This window comes from Miscanthus floridulus, chromosome 15 (genome assembly GCF_019320115.1).
Source record: "Miscanthus floridulus cultivar M001 chromosome 15, ASM1932011v1, whole genome shotgun sequence".
NCBI lineage: Eukaryota > Viridiplantae > Streptophyta > Magnoliopsida > Poales > Poaceae > Miscanthus > Miscanthus floridulus.
The window spans coordinates 34,125,015-34,151,235 of record NC_089594.1 but is presented as its reverse complement, the minus strand read 5'-3'; positions in this window follow the sequence as shown (position 1 = coordinate 34,151,235).

The following is a 26,221-nucleotide window of genomic DNA, read 5'->3' as shown; positions in this document are numbered from 1 at the left end:
CTAAGACCCAGCTAAATTAGTATCAACATTGTACAATTATGTCACCGTTGGATATAAGCATCGTTGAAAAAATTGTATCACCGCCGCTATTCGCTATTAGGTGCTAACATCTTCTTGTTGTAACCTGCAAAAAATAATGTTCATAATATTTTGTTCCTTTCCAATGTTCAATTTCCGTATGACACGCCCGTCGTTAGGTGCTACGTACCATCTTCTTTAAGACCCAACCACCACCATCGGTAGCCTTCACCGCCGATATCGTCAAAATTTGCAAGCCAGAGCAAGACTCCTATGTGTTTTTAGAATTTTTGGTGCTTTTGTAGTTAGCTTACAAAGACCGCTACCCACCTAGCCACCACCCTGTCTGTCTCCTCAAGTGCTGCTATTCCTCAACTACTCATCGGCTTGTGAGCCGCCACTCACCGCCGATAAGCTAGTGCTCCGTGCTGGTACGCCTCGCCGGCATGCCCGCACAGATCCACCGATGACCAGGCTGGTACTCATCACCTTAGTGGCCACTTGAGCTCACTGCCGCAAGATCTAAAGGCAAGGGTAATGCTTTCTCGCACTTCCCTTATCCATGTTTCTTGGCTTTTTATTCCCCTCTTATCTCATATTAGTACGAATTAAGCTTCCATCTGATCATTAAGGAGCTCACGAGCACATCACCGTAGGTGCTCCTACTCTGATTCAGGCGACACTGCCACCGCTTGCATCACCGGCCCTACTCCACCACATCCTAGTCAAGATGGAGGAGGAGGCCACCAACAAGAGGAACGAAGTAAACATCCTCATAGATGATGTCTTGGTCCTTATCCTCCGCCGCCTCACCGCCCGCACCTTATGTAGTTGCAAGTGTGTGTCACTCCTGGTACCGCCTCATCTCTAAATCCTAGCACCATAAGGAGCTGCCCAATTTATTGTCAGATTCATGTATGGTTACTGGAAAGGCAAACGCCAATTCGCCAACTTCACCGGTGAATACCCCTCCTTTTCCTTCTTGCCCTTCCCCATTTAGGATTTAGTCACATCAGATTGTGATAGAGGCCTCTTCCTCTGCTGGTGTGCGTTGGGCTTCGCTATGTTGTGTGTAATCCGATGGCTAGCAAATCAGTGGTACTGCCACATGGCAACCTTTATTATGGTTCAGCTCGCTTGGGGTTCGATCACACAATCTCTTCACACTTCCATGTGGTAGAACTATGGGTAAGGTCGCCTGGGGTGTTAGTGATGGACCAGGGTCCTAGGGGTTCCCCATTGGGGTTACTACTTGGATGGGCCTTGGGCTGGCCCATGATCTACTGGAGGACGCGAGACAAGGTGGCGTGGACTTTAGGCTACTAAGATCAACTTAGTCAGCTTACTAAAATGCTAGATTCTATAATAGGATTAGGACTCTTCCATTGTAACCGACTAGGACTAGTTGCACACTCTTACCCTCTCCTCTATAAAAAGAGAGGTACGGTGCACCCCTTGTAACCCTAACAATCATAATTATCAATCCAACGCAAAAGGCTACACGCCGACTGGACATAAAGGCTATTACTCGATCATGAGGGCCCGAACCAATATAAATCATTCATCTCTTTACATTTACTATTGAGCTTTGCGTATGCTGAAGCCCTTTGAACATCGTCCCGGGTAACCCCGTGACGAGTTGCCGGTCATCAAACATCGACAGCTACTTCACGATCGAGAGCTCGGCGGACCTCGACAACATGATTTTCTCAGTGGGAACTACCTTCATCTTCGACTCCTAGATCTACAAGGTGAACAATAATGGCAAGCTCCAAAGTCGCCTCATGGAGATCTCATGCTTCAGTCTTCTCCAACCATCTCTATGACCTCGCTGGATCAACTCACCGAGAAGTTTTCTCACCTCTCAATTTCTGATTTGACTCAGATACGGGAGGCCAGCAAGAACCAAGACTCCCACTCGGACATGAGCAAGTTGTCCAAGTTGGAGATCCCATCTGAAGTCCAAGCTGACAAACCAAGCCATTTTCCACTCGGACTCAAGAATACAACTTCAATCTATCAAGATACAATCAGCTACCTCATGCAGTCAGAGCATGAGATCCCATTAACATGTGCCCAAAAGGGCCTAATTTTGTCCGTCACACCTGAAGGAGGCATCGTTCATTGGCCGAGTGCTCAACCCGACACTTCTTCTATAGGTCCATCTCACCTAGTGGATATGGTAGAGCTCCTACCATACCAAGATGGCAGCACTCTTCCAACCAATGATGACCATGGTTCTACGAAGGTTCTAGACAGTGTGATGACTGTGGAATCTGGGGATCACTCAGCTCCAAGACATTCTAGGGAAGTCTTCATGGTTGGTCACCCACCTAAAATCCCTATGCCTCAGGCACCAGATATCCAAGACAGAGAATAAACCTTTTCTAACATCTCTCTTGATACCTCGACACCCACCGGAGAGACTAATGAACAGAAGATATCTAGGGAAAGGAAGAACAGAGCTCGATAGGCTCATCATAACCATGCCCAACACCACAGGGAGAGTCAGAACGGTACTAGGTAGCCTGCCGAGACATTGAGCTGCAACGCTTGGCCGCAGAAGCCGAGTACAACCAATGCCAACAACAAGAAGAAAGAGAACGATAATGTCGGGAGCATGACACCTTCAGGGCATATGCTTCATGTAACCTTGATACCAAGTTCATGGAAGTAGCTGGCCATAGGGTTTTCACTACACCCTACATCAATGTCTACGCCTTGGCCAACGAGCTGGCCGCTATAGAAAACCCAACCAATGATCAATGGAGTCTCAAAGTCATCCTAGAATCCACAACCTTACAGATGCAAGTAGCAAGAGGGGCGTCCGCTGCTCCCAACCCTTCTCGAGGGCCGGATCCTCATGCTCCTGCCAATTCTTGATAGGGTAACCCGCACCGAGTACCAACTCATTTGCGTTTAGGGCCTCAGGGTAACCAGAACAGGAATCAGGGTGTCGCACAGTCTGCCTATCGTCATCAATGGTACCGCTACAACAATAGGGAGGGCAGAGGAGAGTTTGAGTACAGGGAAGCCGGTTGTTGATGGTAGTTAATAAACATTATAAACCATCAATATAACTTGAATAAGGGCATGAAAGTAATCACCAATGTAGACTTAGGGGATTAAACTAATAAATTCCATGAGTTTTGGTGAATCTGTATTTTCTGTAGGGTTTATTCAGAAAACCATCAAGGTGGACCAAGATGTCAGAGTTAATCATGCTTATCCACAGCGAAACAGGCACTAGAAGGATCTAGAAGACTCCAGAGGACACCACACTATGGTAGGGCCTGAGTCAGCCCCACCTACAGGTTGGCCGACCTATGGGCCCCGCTGTCAACCTCCTCCTTCAAACGTCGGTTCTCCACCGCCTTAGGGTTTGCATCTACACCGTCCTTTCAAGTCATTTTGATCTAAGGGCTCAGAATGGATGCTACGGCCTATATATACCAGCCCCTGCCACCCCCTAGCATATCAAACCCTGATCAAGTCAGTCAAGAAGATAGAAACCCTAATCATCCTAAGAGCTCTACCGTATTCTAGGGCATTGCTAGCTAGGCTAGGTGAAAGGACCTTGATATCGCCTTGAGGATGGGTGAATAGGCGCTTCTAAATATTAACAACAAATAAAACTTGCAACGGATTAGTAGAGTGTGCGGCACTGCTGCTCCGTCGTGCGGCACTATTGCACTGCAGCACTGCCTTGCTGAGAATGCGGCACTACCGCGCCTACGCAGAGAGCTTCAACAACAACTACGCCTAGAACCCAAACTTGGAGATATGCATGGAGATGTCTAGTGGCAAGTCCACTAAGTACCTGCACTCATAAACACACACAACCAAGCAGATCGAGTGGAACACGGATAATGCAATTCCAAACATAAAGGAGACAAGACACAAGATTTATCCGGTGGTTTAGCTCGCCACCAAGGCTTGCCTATGTCCACATTGTTGAGGAAGACACTAAGGCTTAGGCTTTGCAACCCTTATCCTCGTTATCAAGTCAAGAGAGTGAACTCTTGAGATGAGGGGTTTCCACTAGATCAATGGGGTAATTAACAGACTGTCCCGCGGCTCACCACAAGCACGGGAGCTCATCGGGCGACGCCTAACCATCTAGGAGGCTTCACCTCCAAGAGTAACAAATGCACAACGAAGATTGACGAAGCCCGACAAGTGCTCCAGGATTGGCTTGCTCTTAATTGCTCTCTAACACTTAATCAATCACTAATCACTCACTCTCATAAAGAGAGGGGTTAGAGAGAGCTCACAAATGGCTTGGGAAGGGTTTGGAATGGTTGTAGCATCAGCACAACACCAGGAGGCATGGGATGGGTATTTATAGCCACCCCACACAAGCTAACCATTGCAGTTCAAAAACTAGCCATTATGACCTGTACAGGTGCGGCACTGTCGTTGAAACTCGTGGCACTGCTGTAAAAATTCGCGGCACTGCCATAGCTCCGAGAAATAGCACAGGTCAATTCACAGAAAACACCATAACTTTTTTCTCCGAACTCCTTTTTCAGCGATCTTGGACTTTCCAGAAAGCTTGTTTCAAGGGCTATCCAGCCCATCCAAGAGCAAGCCCCAAGATCAACAAGTGCAAGTGTTGTGCTAATGTGTTTCTCTCATATTAGCACTTGGGTTAGGTTAGTTTGAGCACTTGAGACTTGTCTATGATTTGTATTGCATCCCCCTTGATAGTACAACATACCTATACTCAAGATCAAGAGAATATAACCATTTTAATCACTTGGGTCTTCAATGTCTTCATATGCCACTTCTTCTCAATCTCACTTCATAAGGGGTTGCAATCATCTTTATGTCATCTATTCGAGCAAACACACCTTGAGCATGTGACTTGGACCATTTCTTTACATATGAGTTCAACTCAATGGCTTCAAGTCACTTTCACTAATGATTTGATCCTCAACACAATATGACTCCTCATAGCTTGATTAGTTCCTTGACTCAATGTAAGTACTCTCTTCTTTAGTTTAGCCATGGTACCTTGGTCCTCAAGCCATCGTTTGCCCTTCACCTTCGCTTAGTCCCTCGAAGCCCTTTCCTTGCTATCTTCACCTTATCAAGCCATACTTAAGTCACATCATATTAAGCATCCATTGAAAAGCCATTTCTTCAATAGTATGATCCTTGCTTGAATATCTTCTAGATATGAATGTTGGGATCAATCAAGCTTTAGTTTGATTCACATAAAGACATATATGAATCAATATCAATATGGTCAAGCCAATTCATGATTCCTTATATCCTCTTCATCTTGGCTTAACACTCCTAACACTCACTTCAATATCTATCTTCATACTTCTAACTTGATCAAAGCAATGCAAAGTGATTTTCCAAATCTTTATCCATACAAGCAAACCAACATAGAGACCGACTTATATCCAATATAAGTTGTGTCCTTTGTCATTTAAACATTTGCTTGGTATTTCTTCACTTATGCATTCTTGACTCATTCTTCAATCCTTGATCAAAGCTAATCCACTATCAAACTTTTCTTGTTCATGCAAAGCAAGCCATTATTGAAACCAATCCAAAATCATCAACTCATGTCTCTTTTAATATTTGCCAAATATGCTTGCTTTCTCATGATACTATGATATTCCTCAACATAGAAACCATTTCATCAACTCCATTTTTATTATTGTCTTTCTCTTGAACTATATTGTTTTTGTGATCTTCCAACACAATAATACACAATTTTGGCCTTGATTTAAACATTATGTGGAATATCATCAGGTTTGCCTTCTTGTTGAACCTTGTTTACACCAAAATTTGGGAAGAAGAATTGTAGGAACTCGAAAAGCCCCCAAGATCGTGTCATCAAGGAGTCGATTGGGTAAAGGTCGGTATCAGCTAATTCGAATGCAGTACTAGAATCGGCTCTCTACAGATAGCACCAGTAGATAACGATAAAAGTTGTGGTTGGCATCAGGAAAAAACATGTTGGACTCTACAAAAAAGGAAAGATTAGGGTCCAAGTTATCTTAAGATAGGAATGTTTTCTCTTATACCGAAGATTGTAATGAGTTGTGCTTAAGTAGGATTCATGCGTAGGCTCTGCGTATAAATAGTAGACCCCGGCTATTGTAAAACACACAATCAATCAAATACAAGTCATTTACTTTTTTGGCTCTGGCCAACCCTTAGGAGTAGGAGTAGAGTAGATCTCGATGAGTTCTTCAGCGAGTAGGGCTGCATCAGTCCGGCTAACCTCCGGCTTGTCTATAAGTACCGTCATGGCTTATACTTCTGTTCGTACGGCTGCATCGATCCGGTCGACCTCCACTACGACTCTAGTATAAGCTAGTTATTGACTCTTGTCTAGTTCAAGTATGGCTGCATTGATCCGGGCGACCTCCATTGCTCGAACTAGTTAAGGTCAAGTTATCGGCTCTATCTAAGGGTGGCGTCCTTCGGGTAGATTCATTAAGTTACCGATCTTGCTAATGTTTTTTCATCGTTATTAGTTTACAGCAACATCAATCCGCTCGACCGAGATCAAATTAGATCAGCCCTATATCCTTTCAGTCCGTCGTTCGCTTTTCTACAACATGATGTTTCTTACTCTGAGCGACGGATTATGCTTCATTGGTTGTTTTCACTTCGATCTTGATTATGCATAGTACGTGGTTAAGGCATGAATAATCTTGAAGAGGTTTGTTGGCTAGTTAAATCTAGTTTATAGTTCACCATTATGGCTGTAATGATCCGATCAATCCCCACTGATGGCACTATAGATTGGAGGATGCTAGTTAGTAGATTTGTTCCTGGTTAGGCGTGACCTTAGCTATTTGCTATGCCAGCATCGGCTGAATAGCCGATCGCCTGTGTGTTAACGCCTACGGTGTGCGTCCATGATTATGTTAATCGTGAATAGATCTGTGTACTTTAATGGTTTGATTCATTGTCTTTTTCACGGCTGCATCGATCTGGTCGAACCCCATTGTTAGAGATAGCAGGTTGAGTTGAGGAGTCCATAGGCTTGTTCATGTGAAATAGTTGATTGTTCACACGCTGTAGTCCTTTTCACCTGAATCGGCTATTTTAGCTGATTCATCCGAGCCTTCATATATAGCATGTCTTTCGGAAAGCCTATCGAAGTACGAATGTTTCTATAGATTCTTTGGTTTTAGTTTGTTACTATCATCATAGCTGCCATCGATCCAATCGAACCTCACTGTTGGTGGTAACAGATTAGATTCAGAGCGTTTGTAGATCCGTTCATATCAGATAGTCAATTCGTTCATGTGCTATATCTTTTCTTGGTTAGATTCATCGGCTCAATGCTTTACACTAGCAATATCTATCTAGCTGATGATCTTATTTACATCTACGAGTACTATGCCTGTCAATATGAAATTAATCGCTACCCACGAGCTTTACAATCCATAACAACCGATTTCTGTGTGGATCGGCTATTCAGTCGCTCTTCCCGTATGGCTGCTCCCGAAGTGGCACACTTGGAACTAGGCATAGACCGGCACATTCCACCTTAAATTACTGATAAACTTTCTCTCCTTGTCAATTGTAGGGTCAAATTGACTGGCACGTCTTAGGAGGAGTACGTAGGATCGATCATCCCTACGTTGAAGCCAGGTGGATTCCCAGCTCCATCGAGCAGACCCTTCTGGCTTGCTCATGTGACAAGCACTTTTTCATGCCAACACACATTCTGGCATGCCCGGTTGGACACCACAATCGTCATGGCGGCTTACAACAACAACGACATCCTTATGGTACCTTATGAAGACCTACCTGATGGAGATAAAGATGTCATCAACAAAGCTATAGAAGAATTTTAGAATAAGTGTTTGTTGTCCTACACCAAGACACGTGACAATACAATTGTTTAGAAATATCTACTACCAAGAGTTCTATTGCATGGGTAGATAGATGCAAATGAAGCTGAAGACATATGTTTCTTTGTGGAAGCTATAAAGAAATCTGTTCATGATGCCATATCGAACCATAATAAAGTTTTCTTGAACACATTCCACAACACCATGAAAGAGGTGTTTCATGGGTTTCCAATTGATCAGGTTGGACTGGCTTATTACAACATTCTGCATCCATTGATTCAGGGGACTAATCAAGCCAGTACTAGGCATCAAGAAGCAGCACTAGCCAGTAATGTTGATGTCTAGGTAGTTTAGAGTTCATCTGAGCAAGTTCAAGGTGCTACTATGAATCAGATACAATATAATCATAGATCATCAGTGCAGCATGTGCAACAGCCGATTGGGCAAGGTCAGAACTAGATAATTAATTTTGGCACATCAGGCCACATACTGTCGTCAGCTCAAAAAATAGCACCATCAATTCAAAGGATCCGTAGAGATATAGATCCTAACATCTATAACCAGAGACTTTAAGTAGCAAACCAATAGATAGAGATTCCACAGGGATATCATTATGGCATAGATTACAACACCCTGCACATGATTCTGAATCAAGGGTATCAAGGTACACGGGATTTCAATCCACAGATGAGTCAGTAGGTGTGGAGAAATCCAAATTCAAATGCTGATGAGTTGTTGCTGAGAGTGATCGAGATGATGAAGAATCAGTTCGGTTTGAAGCCAAAAGGGCAGACCTTCTCGTACAAACGCCCATATCCAGAATGGTATGATTTGGTCGCTCTTCCTATAAATTATAGGCTCCAAGAGTTTGCTAAGTTCACTGGCCAAGATAGCACAAGCACAATAGAACATGTCAGTCAGTATCATACACAATTGGGTGAAGCATCCATTGAAGAAGCCCATCGAGTTCATTTCTTCTCCTTGTCCCTATTAGGGCCAGCCTTCATCTGGTTCTCATCACTGCCAGTTAACTCCATTACCAATTGGGCTGACCTAGAGAAGAAGTTTCATACATATTTTTACACTAGGATAGGAGAAAAGAAGATTACCGATTTGACAATTATAAGGCAGAGAACTAATAAATCGGCACCAAGTTTCTTCAGAGGTTCTGAGAGACTAGAAATTTGTGCTTCTCATTAAACTTGGCTAATGAACAGCTAGCTACTTTGGCCGTTCAAGGAATGTTGCCAACATGGAGAGAGAAGAAGCTGGGACAAGAGTTTGATAACTTGGGTCAATTGGCTCAACGAGTGGCAGTGCTCAATAGCCAATTCCAGAGTATGCGCAGAGATACCCGATTCTAGAAAAGTACCACAATGGCCGAAGCCTATAATCCATATTCAGTCAATGATAGCTATGAAGACGATGAAGAAGAAGAGGTTGCCGCGGCTGAATGAAATTGGGGTAAGAAGACGGTAGTGGTGCCAAATCCTTGGGGAAGAGGAGTCGAGGAGAGCTATGATTTTGACGTCATGAAATTGGACAAGCTCTTTGATTTCTTGCTTGAGAAGGGGTAGATCAAGTTGCCTGATAATCATGTTATGTTATCTCCCGATCAGTTGAAGAATAAGTTCTATAAATTTCATAACGCTACATCTCATTCTACTAATGAGTGCAGAGTTTTTCGACAGCATATACAGAGAGTTATTCAACAAGGAAGGCTCAAATTAGATACACCTCGAAAAATGAAAGTTGATGATAATCCTTTTCTAGGAGATCAAAACATGGTCAATGCTAGGCTCCTCAAAGGAAAGACTAAGGTCCTAACATCAACTAGATCAAGAGAAACTAGAACGGTTGATCCCGAGATGCAAATATCGATGATGAATATAGAGAAATTAGAAGACGCCGCGATAAGCAAAAGAACCGATATGAGCAGGTAGAAACGTCAAAAGATGGGGCGACAAAGTTGCGGGTTACATCTCGAATTTTGTTGAATAAATGGCAACGACAAAAGGAAAAAGATTATCAACGTTGGTTAGAAGAGCAAGAATACCAGCATCAACAGGAAAAAGAGAGGTATGAAAGAAAGCAAGCCAAATCGCATTAGAATTATCATTTCTTCAAACATTGCTGGAACGAAGGTTTGAAATTGCCTACCAGAAATAACTATCCAGAGTGCAGCGAAAAATATTGGGAGTTTAGGCAATCTCAAGCCAACCGCCAATCTATCCATGCTCAAGATGCGTATCATCATAATAACATGGATCGGCGCTGAAAAATAGAAGTGTTCATGATCGGCTTGGAAAACGAGTTATTGATCAAAACTAAGCTGATTATGAAGAAGAAAGTAATGAGGAAGAATATGTTTGGCAGGAAGGCCAATGGTGTCCAGGAGGTCTTACAAGAAGCCAGAAAAGAAGGGTGCAACACCTAAGGAATAGAGAGTTGGAACAGGCTCAAGCATCTGGTAGACCTCAAGTGTGGCGTGCTAAGCAAACAACCAATAGAAGGCAACCATCGACTAATATTCAAATGGCTTTTCTATTGCCATCAGAGTTTAGAGCTCCAGCAGATCAAGAAGTTTACTCAGATTTTGATGAATCAGAGTATGAGGAGATAGTTGCCAAGTTGATAGTTATACAACAGGCTATATTTGATAAACTAGTCAAGCATCGGCACTTAAAGGCTTTATATGTAAAAGGTTTTGTTGATGGGAAGCCGATGAACAAGATGTTGGTGTATGGAGGTGCTTCTGTCAATCTTATGCCTTACACCACTTTTCGTAAACTTAGCAAGGGACCAGGAGATTTGATTAAGACCAACATGATGCTCAAGGACTTTGGGGGTAATGCATCTAAGACCCAAGGGGCAATGAATGTTGAACTGACAATTGGGAGTAAGACTCTGCTCACCACATTCTTTGTCAGTGATGGAAAAGGGTCATACAGTTTACTCCTTGGTCATGACTGGATTCATGCAAACTATTGTGTGCCATCAACCATGCATCAGTGTTTGATTTAATGGCATGGAGATGATGTTGAGTTGGTTCACACTGATGAGTCTGTGAGTATCACAAAAGTCGATCCAGTCTTTTGGGAGCTAGAAGACTTCGAATGCTTTTCTGGCAAGTTATGGGAAGGAGGCTTCATTAGAATTAATAATGAAAGCCAACAGCCGATCCAAGTAGTCGGCTTTGAAAATTTGTTTTAATGGATAATCCAATAGATGGTATAGATGGCAAGCTAGGATATGACTTCACGTTGGTCGATGAATTAGAAGAGGTAGATATTGGTTCTGGAGATAGGCCGAGGCCAACGTAAGTGCCAAGTTGGATCCTGAGTATAAGCAAGAGTTAGTCAATTTATTAAAGGAATTTAAAGACTATTTTGCTTGGGAATACTATGAGATGCCTGGTCTAGACCGATCAATTGTTGAACATCAATTGCCAATCAAACCTAGATATCGGCCATTTAAACAAGCTCCGAGGAGATTCAACCCAAACATGATTGATGATATCAAAAAAGAGACTGAAAGGTTACTTGAAGGAAAGTTTATCCAACCATGTCGATATGCAGAGTGGATATCAAATGTTGTCCCTGTGTATAAGAAGAATGGAAAGTTAAGAGTTTGCATCAATTTCAGAGACCTAAACAAGGCCACACCCATGGATGGTTATCCAATGCCAATAACCGATATGTTGGTAGACATAGCAGCCGGGCACAAGGTTATTAGCTTCATGGACGGCAATGCAAGATATAACCAAATTTTCATGGCTAAGGAAGACATAGCAAAGACCGCTTTTAGGTGCCCTAGCACAATCGGTTTATTTGAGTGGGTTGTGATGACCTTTGGTCTGAAGAATGCCGATGCAACTTTTCAGAGGGCAATGAATTATATTTTTCATAAGTTGATTGGCAGGATTGTTGAAATCTACATTGATGATGTGATGATAAAATCCAAGGGGTACAAGGAGCATCTAGCTGATTTGTGGGAGACTCTGGAATGCACAAGAAAACATGGTCTAAAGATAAATCCTAATAAGTGTGCCTTTGGAGTATCAGCTGGACAATTCTTGGGTTTCATGGTCCACGAGAGAGGAATCGAAGTTGGTCAAAAAAGCATAAAAGCAATTGATGAGGCAGTGCCCCTAACTACTAAAACAGAGTTACAATCTTTGCTTGGTAAGATTAATTTTATCAGAAGGTTTATTTCAAATTTGTTGGAAAGAGTTATGCCATTTTCTCCCTTGTTGAAGTTGAAAAATGATCAAGAATTTAAGTGGGGTGACGTACAACAAAAGGCGTTTGAGGAGATAAAAGAATATATGAAATGTCCACCTATGTTGGTCCCTCCTCGACAAGGTAAGCCTTTTAAGTTGTACATATCGATCGATGACAAAACAATTGGATCGGCCTTGATGCAAGAGTTTGAAGGAAAAGAGCGAGTTGTTTTCTATCTGAGTAGAAGACTTCTGGATCCATAAACAAGATATTCTCCCACCGAAAAGTTATGCTTATGCTTATATTTCTCTTGCACTAAGTTGCGACACTACTTATTATCGGCCGAGTGTATGGTTGTTTCAAAGGCTGATGTGATCAAGCACATGTTATCAATGCCAATACTGAATGGGAGAGTGGGAAAGTGGATTCTTGCGTTGTCAGAATTTGACTTGAGGTACGAATCGGCTAAAGCAGTCAAAGGGCAAGTAGTAGCCGATTTTGTCACCCAGCATCATATACCAATTGTTGGCTATGTGGAGCCGGTACCATGGATGTTGTTCTTTGATGGGTCATCATGCAAGCAAGGTGGTGGCATTGGTATTGTTATTATTTCACCTCAGGGGGCAAGTTTTGAGTTTGCTCTTCCAACTGAACCAACGATTACCAACAACCAAGCAGAATATGAGGCTATTCTTAAGGGACTTCAACTTCTTTATGAAGTAAAGGCTGAAGCAATTGAAATATTTGGAGATTCATAGTTAATTATTAATCAGTTGATCGGCCTATATAAGTGCAAAGAAGATACTCTGAGGGGATACTATGATGAGTGCCAAAGGTTGCTAAAGGAATTTCCTCATGTCTCTTTTCAACATATTCCGAGAGCACAGAATCAAGAGGCTAATTGTTTAGCTCAAAGTGTGTCAAGTTATCGAGTGTTTCAAGAAGTCTTGAGTAGTGAAACCTCGAATGATGATTGGAGAGTTGAAATAGCCGATTACCTTAGGAATCCTTCACAGAAAGTTGCCAGAAAGCTAAGATATAAATTGACTAAATATGTTTTACTGGATGATTAGCTATATTACAAAATAGTCGATGGGGTGTTGCTCAAATGCGTAAATCAAGAGGAAGCTAAGGTGTTAATGGGTGAAGTGCATGAAGGGATATGTGGAGCTCATAAATCGGCTTATAAGATGAAATGGATTATTCGAAGAACTGGATATTTTTGGCCAACAATATTGGAGGACTGCTTTGAATATTATATGGGGTGCTAGGACTGTCAATGTTTTGGTAATATCCAGAAATCGCCTGCATCGGCTATGAATCCAATAATCAAACCATGGCCGTTTCGAGGCTGGGGAATTGATTTAATTGGTCAGATTTTTCTGCCCTCGAGTAAAGGACATAAGTTCATATTGGTAGCAATGGATTACTTCACTAAGTTGGTTGAGGCGATTCCTTTGAAGATGGTAACCTCAAAGAACATGGTTGATTTTGTCAAGGAGCATATGGTGTATTGTTTTGGGATTTCTCAAACTATCACTACCAATCAAGGGACAATGTTCACATCAGAAGAGTTCCAGGATTTTGCTGCTAGTATGGGAATTAAGCTACTAAATTCTTCTCCTTACTATGCTCAGGCTAATGGCTAGGTAGAGGCATCCAATCAGATTATGATTAAGCTGACCAAGAAAAAGATTGAGGAGTAGCCAAGGAAATGGCATTCAACGCTTAATGAGGCATTATGGGCATATAGGATGGCCTATCATGGATCGATTAAAACATCACCTTATGAACTTGTGTATGGCCATAATGTAGGCCTTCCTTGGGAAGTTCAAACTGGATCGAGGCGTGTTACATTACAAAATGATTTGTCAGCCGAAGTCTACAAGAATCTTATGATAGATGACTTAGAGGACTTGAGTTGCCATCAGCTACGTGCTCTTGAGAATTTTGAAGCCAATAAATGGAGGGTTGCAAAATATTATAATAAAAAGCTCAAGAGCAAGCAATTTTCTAAAGGAGACTTGGTCTAGAAGGTAAAATTGCCGATCGGGTCAAAGGACAACAAGTTCGGCAAATGGTCACCTAATTGGGAAGGACCTTATCGGATTAAACATTGTGCGCCCAACAATGCTTATATTTTGGAAATGCTAGGAGGAGAAGAAGAATTTGATAGAGCAATCAATGGTAAATATCTAAAGAAATATTATCCTAGCGTTTGGATTAACACTTGACAACCGATTTGTTTGGTCATCGGTTTTAATAGCCGATACCAGAAGGGTATCGTCTCTAGTTCAAAAATAAACCCAAAGGGGTAAAATCTGGTATGATACGTATCATCTATAGAGCAAGAACAGACACATATTGGAACATGGAATAAAAGTGCAAGAAACTAATTAAAACAAAGAAATTGTTCGCCAGCTTCTCCTATTACAAACGAAAGGCAAGGGAACACTTTATTCACTATGTCCTCAACCTGGGTAGTGAGGGCTATGGAGTTGGCAGCATCAAAGAAGTCCTCAACTAGGCATTCATGATCCCTAGGGTGTTCAGTGGCTGAAAAACCATGGGGAAGAAACTAGAGCTCGTGGCCAGAGCAGGCCTGTGCAGCAGCCAGCGCCATGGCAGCACCATGACAAACGTCATGAAGAACAACCTCCCTAACATGGTTTGGGATGTCATGCAAGCGAACCACCGGTATGGTGCCCCTGGCATTGACAAATCCTACCGCATACTCTGTAGTTGATCGGAGGCTTTCCAGTTGAGCCAATAGATCTAAAAGATTCAAAGGGGAGATGATCAGGATCTTGAAGATAAAGTAAGAGGAGACAAAAGGTTATGGTAGACATCTCACCCGTGATTCAGCCTCAGCCAACCTATCCTCCACCGGATCAGCCTCAGACGGCGATCGGCATCGAACCATGGCCAGAGCCGATTCTGTGAGGGAGAGGCAGTCGATGAGATTCTAGACAACCCGATCAATGGAGGTGAGCAGATCATTATTGTCGATCCGTCTCCTTGGATAGCAGGAGAGCTAGTGGCGAGCTGTTGACGAGGATGACGTCAAAGGCTGAGCAGAGTTGGCCCTATGCTCTAGGATGGTAGGGGCATCCTGAGTTGCACCCTCCTGACGACGAAGGCATTGGCATGATGAAGCAAATCCATTGAGAGCCCCATCAGCAGACCTCTTGCCGTTCTCCATGATCTCAAACCTATGAGAAAGTAGAAATCGCACCAAAGACACAAAAGGTTTGGGACGAAACAGATTGTTTTTCGATCCACAGCCGTGGCCCGTATATATAGCCCGGGAAGGTGAGAGGATAGATTTCGCTAGGGTTATGGAATTGAAGTCAGATATGGAAATGGATCAACACTCTAGAAATTAAGGGGACGGATCATGAAGAGATAACAGATTCAGACTCCTTGCTTCCCATAATCACAAAATATCATGGGATGGATACGAAAGGTTTACATTGACCAGTGATCGACCCACCAAGGCTTCTTTGGATTGAAGGGAGTCCGAATCCCCACAAGGCTGAAGGTCATCATGAACCAATTTACATCGGCCCGTTGATAAATTTGCATCAAGAGAAGGGGAAAGGCCACCTGCTTAAAAGATGCCCAACTGATTTCTCGTTGACTGGGAAACTATGGGAAAGAAGTCTATGGTTTTCTCGATGGGCATTTGATGAAGCGAACAAGGTGAAGGTGTCCACATGTTTTAGCCCTTGCAAACACTAGAACAACTCTGTGATCATGGAGAGAAGACTCAGGTGATATCACAAGAATTCTTCTAACTGCAGTAGCTGATACTCTTGCTCGACAAGGCGCTAAGATGAGCCACCCAATCATCCTATGCACAAGAATTCTTCTAATCACCCAAGATCCTCATAGCAAGGAATTAGACCATGGAGGGTCTGGCAGATCTAGAGGCACTTGAGAAAGCAGACAGAAGAGAAACATAACTGAGTTGTTGAATTGCTCTCACTAGAGTCGGATAGATATTTTATAGTCAGCCTGAAAGATGGATCCAAGTGCCCGTGAAGCAATGATGCTCTTGTAAAGTTTTGAAGCATGCGCTCATAAGCTAGCAAGGACGGTGACAGACAGTAGACCCCTAGATCAAGATTCTCTACCCATGACCACGGACCTATCGGGGGTACAGGCATGATAATTTTGGAATAGAATTACTTTTATCCCAAAATTTGGGGGCATATGTTTACGCCAAAATTTGGGAAGAAGAATTGTAGGAACTCAAAAATCCCCTAAGATCATGTCATCAAGGAATCAATTGCGTAAAGGTTGGTATCAGCTAATTTGAATGCAGCACTGGAATCGGCTCTCTATAGATAGCGCCAGCAGATAACGATAAAAGCTGCGATTGGCGTTAGGAAAAAAACATGTTGGACTCTACAAAAAGGGAACGATTAGGGTCCAAGTTATCTTAAGATAGGAATGTTTTCTCTTATGCCGAAGATTGTAAAGAGTCATGCTTAAGTAGGATTCATACGTAGGCTCCGGATATAAATAGTAGACCCCAGCTATTGTAAAACACACAATCAATCAAATACAAGTCATTTACTTTTTTGGTGCCGGTCAACCCTTAGAAGTAGGAGTAGAGTAGATCTCGACGAGTTCTTCAGTGAGTAGGGCTGCATCGGTCTGGCCAACCTCTGGCTTGTCTATAAGTACCGTCATGGCTTATACTTCTGTTCGTACGGCTGCATCAATCTAGTCGACCTCCACTGCGACTCTAGTATAAGCTAGTTATCGATTCTTGTCTAGTTCAAGTACGGCTGCATCGATCCGGTTGACCTCCACTGCTCGAACTAGATTAAGGTCAAGTTATCAACTCTATCTAAGGGTGGCGTCCTTGGGGTAGATTCATTAATTTACCGATCTTGCTGATGTCTTTTCATCGTTATTAGTTTATAGCAACATCTATCCACCCGATCGAGATCAAATTAGATCAGCCTTATATCCTTTTAGTCCGTCATTTGCTTTACTACAACACGATGTTTCTTACTCTGAGTGACGAATTATGCTTCATCGGCAATTTTTTACTTCGATCTTGATCGTGCATAGTATGCGGTTAAGGCATGAATAATCTTGAAGAGGTTTGCTGGCTAGTTGAATCTAGTTTATAGTTCACCATTATGGCTGTAATGATCCGGTCGATCCCCACTGATGGCACTGTAGATTGGAGGATGCTAGTTAGTAGATTTGTTCCTGGTTAGGTGTGACCTTAGCTGTTTGCTATGCCTGCATCGGCTAAATAGTCGATCGCCTATGCGTTAACGCCTACGGTGTGCGTCCATGATTCTGTTAATCATGAATAGATTTGTGTACTTTAAGGGTTTGATTCGTTGTCTTTTTCATGGCTATATCGATCTGGTCGAACCCCACTGTTAGAGATAGCAGGTTGAGTTTGAGGAGACCATAGGTTTGTTCATGTGAAATAGTCGATTGTTGACACGCTGTAGTCCTTTTTCACCTAAATCGACTATTTTAGCTGATTCATCCAAGCCTTCACATATAGCATGTCTTTCGGAAAGCCTGTCGAAGTTTGGATGTTTCTATGGATTCCTTGGTTTTAGTTTGTTACTATCATCATAGCTACCATCGATCTGGTCAAACCTCACTATTGGTGGTAATAGATTAGATTCAGAGCGTTTGTAGATCCATTCGTATCAGATAGTCGATTCATTCATGTGCTATATCTTTTCTTGATTAGATTCATCGGATCAATGCTTTACACTGGCAATATCTATCTAGCTGATGATCTTATTTACATCTATGAGTATTGTACTATCGATATGAAATTAATCGCTACCCACGAGCTTTACAGTCCATAACAGTCGATTTTTGTGCAGATCGGCTATTCAGCCGCTCTTCTCGTATGGCTGCTCCTGAAGCGGCACACTTGGAACTGTCTAGGCATAGACCGGCATGTTCCACCTTAAATTACTGATAAACTTTCTCTCCTTATCAATTGTAGGGTCAAATTGACTGGCATGTCTTGGGAGGAGTATGTAGGATCGATCATCCCTGTGTTGAAGCCAGGCAGATCTCCGGCTCCATCGAGCAGACCCTTTCCGGCTTGCTTGTGTGCCCGACACTTTTTCATGCTGACAAACCTATATACACTTGTCATTCCACAGTCCACAAATGTATGCAATAAACTCAATTTCCTGTTCAACACTTAGCAAACTTGTTAGACCTTTAATGGTGTTGTCATTCAATTGACCAAAACCCACTAAAGGGCTAGATGCACTTACAAGCTTCCCCTTTTGGTGATTGATGACAACACAATTAAAGCTTACAAGAGATTGATAAATAATAAGATTTTAAATCCTATGATATAGTGAGCCCCCCTAAATGTGTGCATTGAAAAGAATTCAAATTTTGGCCTCAAATGCCAAATGCACATATTCAAGATAAAGTGTGGGAACTCTCCTATATCTTAGCATCCATGGGGTCCAAGGTGTCATCATGATAAACATGATGCTCATGGTAGTTCATGCACTCAAGAAGTTTCTGAAGCTAGTCATGGGCGACACTTCCACGAGTGAGCGCGGCACTACTGCACAGTGGTAGTTAGAGAAAATAAACAACACATCATTCAAGGCATGAACATCACACACTAGCATGTATGGTCCTTATCAAGAGCATCAATTTAAACTATCCTTACACACACCACACAATAAAAATTGAAAAATCTTATATGCCTCCCTTTTACCCCTTTAAATCCTCATATCAATCTCTTTCCCTTGACACTATCTCCCAATATTTCTCCCCCTTTGGCATTAATCTCCAAAAGGGATCTCTCCACCAAAAGGAGGAAATAATGGTAGACAAGTGAGGGCAAGAGGTAGGTAAAAGTTCAGCATATAGGATTTCTCTCCTAAGTTTTCTACCAAACAAAGTATGCAACATGTTAAGTCAAGATTCTTGAGAAGTCAACATATTTGGCTCATACCTCACTTATATGACACTTTTGACATAAGACTGACTCATGTCATCACCACAAGAGATATCAACCAAATATCTAAATAATTCTCTAATCGTCACTACAAGAACAAACTCATGGTGTGACTCAAAATATTGTATACACATGCACACACTAGCATGTAAGGGCCTAGATGCACAAAGGTAGTACAAGAGTTCGTGGGGCGATATACCTTTGTTCTAAGCCTCATAATCTCCACCGTGATCATGATATTTTGAATTTAGTGCTTTGATGAGCTTGGCATAATGCAAAAAGATTTCATTTGTGCCCATCTCTTTAAATCATGACCTTCATGAAGATTTCACAAACTTGTGCTTGATCTCGTTTGAAAGTCCATTGCTAGCTCTTCTTGTCATTTTGAGATACCAACTGAAGACATATTTCTTGATATACCGAATTGAAAGATTATTCACTAATACCAATTGAAATATGATCTTCATAGTTTTGACACCACTTGAAGGAGAGTCTTCACAAGTTGATGCCAATTGGAATAGATTCTTGTATCTCATAATGTCACCTATGGAATGCTCATAAAGACAAGAGATAGCATTAAATTGCACAAGCTAGAGTTTCACAACTAGTGATCATTTTGGATGTGGAAGGCATGTAGATCACTAATTGTAAAATCTCATAACATATGCTAAATTCCCCATTTTTGATAGTACATACATATATATGTGGAAGGCAAGAACATATGCACTTTTGGTCAATTAACTCCAAACAAGGGAATTTAAGCTATATTATGGAGAGTATCTACACAAGAAATAAAATTGCAATCCAAATGAATATGAGAGATAACTTTACCAATTTGGATTGAGTCAATGTAGCATACCTATGAGAAACTCATTCTCACCAAGAGACTACATAAATTCACTAGAAGAAAAGATTAGTCTCGAAAGACACAAGACATAGAATGGGCCCCCCTTAATATGTGCATCAAGTACTCGAATTACTTGTGAAGTGCACTTGAATCGGTTTAAGAGTCAAGAGGAGTTCATCCTATATCTTGGTCCAAGCATGAAAATTTGCAACAATTGAAATTATGCCAAGGAAAACATACCATCACCAAGGTAGATAGATCACCACATAAATTTTCATCGATATGACAGTCATAAGCGAGACTTCAATGATTTGGATGACCATAGTTATCACTTGATGAAAGGTTGTGAAATTGAGCTCTTCTAATCATTCAAGATCCATATTAGGTTCCTAGTTCTTTCTTTACCTAAAGCAACTCACATAGAGGGCAAAGGGTAAAATTCATGAAATTTGTATTTTGTGAACTAGGAGTTACCACTCTTTGTTGACAAGATCCTTGGTGATCAATGGGATGGATCATGTGCATTTGATGAGCTCTAGAGAGGAGAAATAGCAATGAAAGCTCACTCTTCAATTCTTTTCTCCAACTCATTCAAATCTAGTTCCACTAAAGGATTGGGGCATTCAACAATAAATTGGGAGCACTTAGTTTATAAAGACCAAGACCTACTAGAATAACCTTTGGAATACCCAAAGGTTCCATTGGAACCATCCATCGTCCTTTGATGTTCTTCTTTCTCCTAATGTGTGAGACTATTCAATATGAACTTGAAAGAAGCCATTAGTCTCACAAGATATAAGCTAAATTCCCCTCAATTTGTGCATGCAAGAGTACACAAAGTATTCTCATGCATATCAATAACATGAGGTCAAGGGAGAAGTTTATAGTACTATATTCCAAGTGATTCAAACTCCTTCAAGCTGCTTGTAGTCCAATTAGTTTCAGCTTGTTCAGTTGCATCCAATTGATTTCAAAAAGTTCCAACTAATTGTAACTCATTGCTCCTACTTGTAACTACTGAAGTCAACTGGCTTTACCTAGTTTCAATTGATTTTAGCTACTGTTTCTAGAAGCCTACAACTGACTTCTTCCAATTGATTCCAGTTGCAGTTCCTGCAACTGATTTCTTCTAGTTCCAACTAGTTGCAGCTACTTGCTGTTGCTTGTAATTTTGATTGCAACTCTTTGGGACCTTTGTGTGAGTCTTTCTCTTTCATTGCAACTCCTTTAGACCAAACTGATGCTTCTCATTTTTACTGATTCTTCATGACCAACTTGAAAGCCAACTTAATCTTGTTGTTTCAATGCTAATCCAATTCCAAGCAGTGAGTTTTTAGATTCTATCTTCCTTAGACAAAAAAATCATATCTTCCAGACTACTTGTCCAATATGTATGAAATTTGGCTAAGATGTGCACCCATGAATCCTCTAACTGCTGTGAACATTTCAGCTCATTTGGACTCCATTTGGTCAATCAAATCAATTTTCTACCGAAACTGCTAAGGTCTAAAACTGCAGTGCTGAAGCTGACAAAATTCAAGTCAAAACTGACTTTCTTCTAAACCAATCTTCATGCCAACTGTACAGCAACAAGTACTAGATGTTTATAGCATGCTCACAATGTTTCAGGCCAATTCATCCGTATTTGAACTTCCAAATCCATGCTTGAAGGGAGCCAATTCAGAATTTTAATTTTCTAGACAGATTTGATAATTCCCAAGTCTTCTCTTCTTCTTGTCCAATCTTGAGGTGAATTTGGTTGAGAATACTCACAAGATGTTATTTCCATTTAGTTCTCTTATTGATACTTGTAGTCTTATGAATTCTTCCAATATAGCTTATCCAACTCAACCTCAAACCTGATTTTATCCAAACTAAGAATTTGGTCTCTTTGGCCTCTAGCAACCTCATCTTTCTTCAGGTGAAGAGTAACCATGGGCTTGTGATTTATTTAGTTAAACAAGCACAACCTCTTCTTCTTGATTTTCTAAAAATAAGCTCAACACAAGAGGGCATTAGTAACACAAGCACTAGTTTCTCATTTAGTAACCTTTTATGTGTGGAAGGCAAATGGGTTACTAAAATAGAGAAACCTCATAACATGGACTAAATCTCCCTTAAACTCTCATGCACATTCTTTAGAGTGGAATGGAAATGTAAATGTGCATGGTTGGTAAATGAAGTCCAAAAAGGTAGATTTAAGCCAGTATTATGGTTAGTGGCTAAAATAGATGAATCAATTCCAAATTAACTAGAGAGAGCACATCACATAGTTTTGGACTTGATGATCTTCCTATGATAGAACACTCCATTTGAGAAACACATTCTTATTTAGTGAGACTACACAAATCACTTAGAGAGAAAGATTAGTCTCACAACATTAGTTGTCACACCCTGATTTTAAGGATAAAATGGGATGCAAAATCTTATGTGCGCCCAGAGATCAGTCACACACATAAGCCGACAAATTATGAATAGTATCATCACAAGTATTACATCACGAATAAGATAGAGTCTTCACATAAATGTAGCGGAAGTATAAAGAAAAGATCTCTCACGGAAGCTCCATATCATAGGGACATGTCAACGGGTTGACCACAAGTCTAGTAATCCTTAGGGAATTCATCATTACCATAGCCATCTATTACCCATCCTAGGATTTTTATCCAAATAGTGAAAATAAACAAGCATAAGTACATGTCAGTACTCAACAAGTGTAACATGAGGTTCATGAGGCTCAAAAGGCTTGATATAGGTTTAACAACATTCAGCTTTTAGTTGTCATAATTATAGCTTAAGAGTAGCAACAAGTTGTTTCAATTCCCAATGCAAAACACATGATCAATGTAAACATGAGTAATGAATATCATAAACAGGTAATTCTTAGTGTTCGTCTATTCCGTAAATGTTCCAAGACCGCTCGTGACCGTGAGCACGACTGATATACTAGTTTTACACTCTACAGAGGTTGTACACTTTCACTATGAGTCATGATACCCATATGCCCGGGTTAATTACTCTCAAAACACTTCCAAGGTGAGCAGGCAGGGGTCACTATGAAGCCTTTCAAAGGTTCGTCTAACAAGTTAGGGCCATTAGATTCACTTGGCAAACAGATGTAGAGCCCCCCCTTCCCGATGACACATTGACGCGCATCCTATACACATGGGGACAGAGGCCGCACTATACCCGATTCATCAAGCCATTCTTACGCCAATAAAGGTAACCACTAACAAGCTAGAAAAGGTCCTCATACTGAGCTAAAGCTAGAGCCATGTAGCCCTCACAGTTGTACTATAAGTCCCAGATGATCACTTATATATAAGTCCTTAGGGAGAGGAATCTAAAGCATTTAGAAAAGTAGCTAGATACTCCAGCCCCCTGTTTCCAAGTTGCTTAAAAGTCATATTTTAATGTTTATTGCATGTACCATTAGTCAAGTTACAAGATCATGGTTTAATTGAGCACTAGCAAAGCTACCCAATGCATATCCCATAGGTAACAAGGTATAAGTTCAATTCTAGGGAATCCCTATAAAGGCGACACATGCAACATAAATTTAATGTATTAAAGTTAATAGGAAACAAGGATGATCCCATGCTATACTTGCCTTGAACAAAGTACTCCTACTGATCCGGCATGTCAAAGTAATACTCTTGGTCTCCTATGAATTGCTCACCGTCTATACTCGATAATCACAGCAACATACAAGCATCTAGAAGCAATCATGCATAGCAAACAAAAGCTATAGATTAGAACAGTACACCAACAACATAAAATCAAGATGAAAAGTTTGGTAAACGAATCTATGTCTCACTACGAACATACAGACGTGAAGATCACAAAAATTGGAGCTAAAACAAAGAAGTTATGGATTAAACAAGTTTTCCTTTAGTAAAATAATAGATTAAATCTAACTTCGAATTTTAAAGGTTGAAAACATGCTTAACAGTAGTATGAACATGTAGATTACTTAATTACGAACCTAACGCAAGTTGAACGGATCAAATCGGAGTTAAAACGAAGATTTTATGGCTAAAACAAGATTAGTGGCAAAACTATAAATATGTGAAAATGTATTTTAAATCTAAACCGAAAAAACTATGCTTTCAAAAGAAGAAAACGAAATATGGAAAGACGCTATGGACTGCAGGTTAAGATCTAATTATTTGTTAGGGGGGTTTTGCAAAAATACCAGCAAAGGGCTATCTTCTATTTTCGGTCGTTGGATCAAAATTGGATGGCCATGATTGCACGGGAGAAGGAAGTGGCCCGAACAGGACCGGTGGCTAACCCAGCGGTGGTGGCGCCATGGCCGGCACGACAGAGCTCAATAAACCTAGCCTAGTGTCCACCATTTGATGAACTGGAGACATGGGGGAAGGAGGGGACGACGGTGGACTCACCTAGGGTTACCTCAGCGGCAGAGAGGGAACGGAACAGGCATGGGGCTTGATGAGATGGCGACGGCTACGAGCTCGAGCAGGGATGAAAATCTTGCTCTAAGGTGGAATAGAAAGGCGGCGTGGGCTCGGCTGGCTATTTATGAGGTGAGGTTGTCTTGGAAGGCACGCCACAAGACTCGTAGCGGAGGCGGATTCAAGGCGATGGCGGTGGTGGTGTCCGGCTCGGACACGACGCAAGGAGGAAGATGACTACCAGGTGGGCCAAGGTGGTCAGCGATTCAGAGAAGGAGGGAAAGCGCGGGCACGACGCAGACCCGGGCCTTCGGCGAAGCTGGGCCGGCTGCAGCGGGCAGCAGAAAAGGAGGGAGATGCTAGACCACACAGAGAAATGCGCGGAGAAGCAGCCATGGACCAAATTTGAGAAAGGGAGAAGGAAATTATTTTCTATTTTTCAAACCATTTTCCAAACCAATTTGAATGCGAAATGCAAATCAAGTTGAAATTTGATTTCAAATCACACCACTCAAAAATTAATATGTAGTAGCATGAATGCACACACATGATTGTAAACCTATATTTGATTTGAATTTGATAAAATTTATTATTTTTCCTAAATTTAAATGCTCATAAAAATGCATAATTAATCATGTTCTCCTATTTCAAAATTATGCAGATTTTAGGGTGTTACACTAGTCATAGAGTAAATTACCTTTTGATAAGTGCTCTAAGTATTTTAATTTCTCACATAGCACTTTAATCACTTAAGAACTTGGGATTTCACTCTACGTCTATGTCATTGTAACAATAGAATATTTGAATTGAAATATGCCAAGAAGTACTTAGAACCATTAGACATGTAGATGGCCATAAGATAAGAATGAGAATTTGGCAATCTACCATAAGACAAGATTCCATCAAGTAGAGAGTTCTTGAAATATGAGTGATAAGTGCCTCTACTTGAGCTTGATTCTTTATTCTTGGCTTTCTTGAAATTCTTGGTTTAAAGTCCACAAAGAAAACCCAAGTCATGTATGTTGCTTGGTGTGGATGATCAATTCAATTCCAATCATACATTTCTTCTAGAATGACCAACAACCAATTTGTATCCTCAAGTGCTTTATTTTCCTAAGTGTCTACACAAGACACAAAAGAGTAAAATTGAAAATATCATGCACTTGTGATTTTCGAGATTACCACTCCTTTTCAATGTTTTGGTGAGCTCTTGGTTGTGGCACCAGAGATTGATCTTGAGTTGACCTTCTATTTTAGTTTCATCTTCTTCTTGCTCAAAGATGGGTTGTAGGCTTTGTCCATGAATTGGACTGATGTTAGCTGCTACTAGTCTGCATGGGTGTGGCAGTGCTGCTCCTCTACAATGACACTGCTGCTTCCCGGCACTGCTACTTGTGTGAGTGGCACTGCTGCTCGTATTTCAGCAGTAGGTTGCAGATTAGGTATGATATGAGGAGCCACCACCTCTGTAGCCTATACTTCTTGTGGTATTATATCACCGATGGCTATTTGCTTGATTGCCTCATAAGGTGGTTCCTCATACCTACAACATGAATAAGATCTTGCTCTACTAGAGAGCTATTAAAAGCATCATATGGCAAAAGATTCATTAAACTTGAAATACTCTAGACACTCTTAACAATTCACAAACACACACATATTTGTGAACTACTAGAGACTACACAAGTCAAGTGGCTAGCTAGGAAGGGTTAGGTACTAGTTACCGATGTGAGTATGAAGTTAGAAATATATCCATCAAGTTGTCCTTGGGTCAATCTTGAGAAAATAGACAATATGAATAAGATTGATAGCTTGAGATGATATTTTCAATTTAACTTTGTCGGTGTTTTTGGACCACGGACGAGTAAATTTGTATTTACGCATCTGACTCAGATGGTGTG